Raw genomic sequence first — 6,000 nt, forward strand, 5'->3', positions numbered from 1 at the left:
ACAGTTACTGAAAATATGAAGTTTCAAAGAATCTATTTAAACATGTGTATAGTTTTATGCATATTTACTTTTATATGATTTGGTGGACTTATGATTTTTTAAGAACAAGTACAGATCAACTGTTAAATCCAAAATAAACCGCAGAATTATTTTTTCCCCATTCTGTTAAGGAATATTCAACAGGTAGGTTTAGGTCAGAAGAATATTTGAGTCCAATTAATGCTATAAGATTTTTGCTTGTGAACTTATTTTCCTCTTAGGTTTTGTTTCCTTCCTAAATACACATTTCCCTAATTTTTTATACAACTTTTATACAATACTGTATAAACATAAGAACATATTTATTAAATATGTTCTTGTGAATAAAATCCACAAACAATACTCACTGATACATTTTTAGTAAAAAGAGGTGTTATGTTGAGTCATGTAAGCTACAGGTTTCAAAACTAAATATATTATGGTCACATCCATATAAAAATACTCACAGGAAAAAATCTAGAATGGATATACATCTGTTATCAGGGGTCAAGAAGGAGGTGAAATTTAAGCTGACATTTTTCTTCTTTATGTTTTTAACTTCAATATTTTAATTATATTAAGATAACTTTTTTTAATTTACATATGAGGAAATGATGAACCAAGGTAAGTTGGTACATGTGTGGTACATGTAACATAACCCTAAAATTCTCACTGATTAACATTAGTTTTAGTGACTTGCATAGTAAATTTTTTCTTGTTCACACACTGTCCAAAATGAGTGTCCCTGTTGAGTCAGACCCCTCCTAGCATTCCCAAGTGTCCTGGATCCATGGGTCTGTATTTACATGGTGGGCCCATAATTAAGGGACCCAAGGATCAGTCCCCTAAAGACTGAAGGGTTCTCAGGTTATGCTGCATCAAACCTTGAACGGGAGGGGGCTTTCCAGCAGGTCAGACACAGGATTTTGCTGGGCATCAGATCTGAATCAGAAGGAAAGTTTCTGCCAAAATTCTCTGGGTTCTTTGAGGGTTTTTCCAAATCTTTATCTGCACCTCCCTTTATTCCACTACTTGGATGGGAAGGTTTTGTGAAGATCCCAGAGAATTGCCTTCAGTAAGTCATGTACCTAAGAGGTTTTTCAGAAGGTGATTCTTTGCTGAAGAAAGGGAAAATGATCATGAAGCCAGTTCAGCAAGAAAATGCCTCATTCTGGCAGACACCTGGGGCAGGAAGCCCAGCTTTCTCTCTGCCATGATACACAGAAAGATTACCAACAACTCACAGAATAATATTCACATGAAACCTCCAGGGAGCTCCCAAAATCCTACTGATAGATGCTATAACAGCCCTGCAATGTCACCATACCTCGGTGACACCCTGGGCTCCTACAAAGCCCAGAACAACCAGACTGTTTACCAGAACAGAACCAAAGGGAGAGAGCAGGAAGTGACCCAGCAATATCTAGCAACGGCCTGTCCAACAGCCTTGCATGGCTAGTGGGGTCTGGGTCCAGGGAGGACATGGAAAGTGTCCTATTTTAATGTCCCAATATCCCTGAGGAGAAATAAACTAACTGACGGAAATGTAACAAAACAGTCAAAAGCAGATGAAACAGCTATGGAGATTGTGAAACAGGTCCCAATTTATTTGTTCAACTACCCCAACTTTTCTTTAAAATTGAAAATAAAAGTAGGCTTGCCCCCATTACTCTTATTCCCCGCCCCCCACTTCTTCCAAATGTTCTTTCCAATTCCACCCTCTGGGAGGGGGAAAAATGGTTTTTGTTGCAGATAGAACTTTTAAAGGCTAAAAGGCACTCCAAAACAAATGCACCAGAAAAGTGTGCAAAACATGAATGTACAGTGTGCCAAAGCATTATAATGCAAGTACTATAATTTATGTCAATAAACAGAGCATGGAGTATGGTACCCCATTTGTCAAGGGCGTGTGTGTGAAAGAGAGACAGAGAGAGAGAGAGAGAGAGAGAGAGAGAGAGAGAGAGAGAGAGAGACCTGGCTGTACTCAAGGCTTATTCTTGGCTCTGTGCCCAGAGGTCACTTCTGATGGTGCTCAGGAGACCATACAGGGCTCCAGGGGTCCATCATGTGCAAGGCAAGTGCCCTACCCACTGCCCTATCTCACCAGAACAACTCCCCCTCCACCATTTTTCTCTTTCTGGCCATAAGGCTTTCTCTGCCCTCCTAGCCCAATAACTACTTGTTCTTGTGACTTTTGTGAGAACAGCATTCTTGCTGTTCTCATAGTTTCACCACCTAGTTATAAGTATTTCTATCCGATATAAGGGTGTTCCCCCAACTCTGCTCCCTTCCCTTGGTGGTTGCTGTGGGCGTATCCAGAGCTCACACATTTGATTGCTGCAGTGCTCACACACTCGGTTGTGGCATTTGAGAACAACATCAATACCAGGCCTCATGCCTGTAAGGCACACATGGCCACTGAACCACAGCCCCTTATCCAGTAGTTGCATTTGGCTTTAAACTGCATGTAAGAGAATTAAGCTGAATGCAGTCTTCTTGAGTTCCTTGCTTCAACATTTTGTTTGTAAGATCCATTTGTATAGAGGCATGTGACTCCTTCATGCATTTTCAGTGATATACAATGTTTCATTAAGGAGTGTAACCTAATTGATTGTTTCTGCTGGTGATGAGAAGCCCTCCAAATTTTCCTAGTCTGGAGAAGTTTGAATGAGGTTTTAATGACCTTCCTGGGCATGCACTTGGTGAACATTTACATGTATTTTGCTAAACCCTCATGTGGAGAAGGGCCAAGTTGGTGGTTACAACAAGAATCTCACGTTATTTGGGAGTTCTCTTGTAGCCAGGGAGAGCAGCACCTTTTCACACATTATTGGCCACTTGGATTTCCTCTTCCGAGTTGATGCTGTTCATCTTTGACCATTACTCCATGGAGCTGACTATCTTTTTCATAGAAATTTATAGTTCTTTATATAATTTGAATCTAACTTCTTCACTGTATGCATTACAAGTATCTTCGCTCCCTCTATAAATTGCCTTTTATTTCTCTCACATATCAAATTCATCAATCCTTTGCAATTGGTGGCTTTTATACAAAGTATTTATATGTTATCACTTGTGAAGATATTGTCACATTATTTTTAAATTTTAATCTGTACTTGGATCCAAAAATCTGTTTATGGTGTGAGTTAGAGGGAAAGTCTTTTTGTCACTAAAATACGTCATTTTAGGACTCCATAAAGTCACCTGTGGTCCTAACACTACCAGAGGGAGTCTTTCCCTAGATTCTGGCATACAGCTGCTCTCATAAGTCGTGCTGTATGCATTAGTGTTCATCTGTGTGTGGAATCTCTGTAGTCCATCCCTTTGTCTGTGAGTCTGGGCTCTCTCACTTCAGTATATGGCTTTATCTGCTACAGCCAGACCTCCCCTCCTATTCTTTCTCTTTAAGAGTATTCTAGTTATTGTTGACATTTATTTTTCACTTGGATTCAGAATAGAATGCTATAATCTTAATAGAGTTAAATTCTGTATAGTATTTCTTAAAAGCCAGGGAGAGGACCCAACTGGTAAAGCAAATGCTGAGCAGGTGCAAAGCTCTGAGTTAGTGTTCTAGCACCCCAATCCCCCCAACACTGTGAGGTATGACTCTGGTGGCCTCCTAGAACCAAACAGACAAGAATTCTATAAATTTTATATAATACATAAAATAATATTTGGTATTTGTTCATTTATTTTTTCCAAACCATAAACTTGTAACATTTCTATTCTTCGTCATCTAAAGTATTTCTTAATATAATTTTATAATTTTCACCAAAGAGGCTCCATGCATCTTTTTTATATTTAGTTATTTGATCATTTTATGCCATTTAAATATTACATTTTCCAAAGTTTTTTCTCAGTATTTCCAAATATTAGAAATAAGATTAAAAGATGGACTCGAGGTGACCTAGGGATAGGGACCTAGGGACAGGGTATTGGGTACTTTGGTGATGGTGAGGCAAAGTTACTTGTACATCAAAGTCATAAACATTAACATTATTGTAACCGTGTTACCTAAACTACAATAAAAACTTTTAAGGAAATATAATTGATTTTTAATTGTTCTCATGTCTAGTTGTTTGTGTGTCTAGTAAGTCTGTTAAAATTCTATTATAGATATATATGCACACCCATTACCTAGATTCTTTCTAATTCCTATATACCATCATCTTTCAATAATGACAGTCTTGTTTCCTCCTTTCCTGTCCTTCTTCCACTCGCCTTACTCCTTCCTGATTGCAGTTGCCCAAATCTCTGGTGCAGTATTGAATACAAAAGTGATCATTATAGGTATCCAGATATGCTTTTCTTAATCTTTCTTGAGGTATTGTGATTTGCAGTATTGTTAATGATAGTTCATGCAGGCATCATTTAATACTACACTCATTACCAAGGTCCCAAATTCTCCTCCCATTCCACCCCCTCAACACCCACCCTTCATAAGATAAGTTTTGTTGGCCATTTGTTTCTCCTTACTTTGCACTTTTAAATCCCACATATGAGAGAGATCATTCTGTGTCTCCCCTTCCCTTCTGATTGACTTCACTCAGCATGATACCCTCTAGTTCCATTAATGTCGTGGAAAATTTCAAGATTTCATCCTTTCTTAGAGCTTGAAGTTTATTTTTTAAACTCTAACTACATGTTCTTCATCATTTGGGGGGTGGGAGTTAACCACTGTATTTTCTCCTTTTCTCTTTCTCTCTCTCTTCTAGAACTCCAACAAAACATATGTTCACCTACTGTTCCCCACATTTTGTCTTTATGCCTCTCTAAACTCCAACCTGTCCTGAGCTTTTTCAGGTAAGAAGTTATCTTTTCAAGTAGATAAAGGATCAAACATGATAGCCACTCAGTATCTGTATTGCAAACCATAATGCCCAAAAGTAGAAAGACTATGGGGGAAATTGTCTAACATAGAGGCAGGGGGAGAATTGGGATGGGGGGTGATACTGAGGACATTGGTGGTGGAAAATGTACACCCGTGAAGGGATGGGTATTTGATCTTTGTATGACTGAAACTCAAACATGAAAGATTTATAACTTTATCTCACGATGATTCAATTAAAAAATTAATTTTAAAAATTTTTAATTTTTAAAAATTCTCTTTTCAGTCTTGCCAAATCTGTTCTTAACTTTGTCCACTGTGACTTTAACTCCAGTTATTTTCCTTTTCACTTTGGGAAGTTACTTATAGTCCTTATTCAAATTCTTTGTCACTTTTTCAAATTTAGGCACCATGGTTTATTGTCCTAATATTAATGTTTCAAGAAGACTGCTACACCACACCCAGAACCGGAATATGTAGTCCCACCATTCCTCTACCAGACTCCGGGAAACTTCTCATCTCTCCAACTGACCCCTCTTAGCAAATTCAGCTCTCTAAACAGACTATCATTTAAAATTTAAAAAATCATTGACCATCTTTATTCTTTTACATTCCATATGTGAAACAAATTATTTCCTTATATTCCACACATGGGACAATCGTCTCATATTTGTTCTCCCTTTAACTAATTCCGTTTGACATGAAACCAGCCCCCACTCTTCACCCCCATTCCCCATTCCAGGTTGTGCAAACTGAAGGATTTCACCCTTTCTTCTTCCCTGCAGCTTTTTAAAGCTGGAATTTCAAAACCACAAAAGATGGAAGGTTCTGCCAGCCTCAGGACTTCAGGCATTATGAAATGTGATTGAAGTTGGTGGTTTTAGGGTTAGGGTTAGAACCCAGAGTACCTCCTATTTCCCTGTATCTGGACTCCTGCAGTCAGCACTGACTCAGCAGTTGTGTGGGGCACCGCGGCGTTGGCTAGACTCTCTTCCTCCTGATCAATGGCAGTTGTTGGGCAAGTCTCCTGGAAGCCTTGAGTGATGAAATTCATCACCCCAGTAGGAGAAAGGGTCTGTGAATTCTCAGGTCCTCACTCCATCCCACTTCCTTCCTCTCTTGAAAAGCTAAAAGGTCTGGCAGGAGGAAGCAGC

Source organism: Sorex fumeus, unplaced genomic scaffold, assembly GCF_029834395.1.
Source record: "Sorex fumeus unplaced genomic scaffold, SorFum_2.1 ptg000098l, whole genome shotgun sequence".
Classification (NCBI taxonomy): domain Eukaryota; kingdom Metazoa; phylum Chordata; class Mammalia; order Eulipotyphla; family Soricidae; genus Sorex; species Sorex fumeus.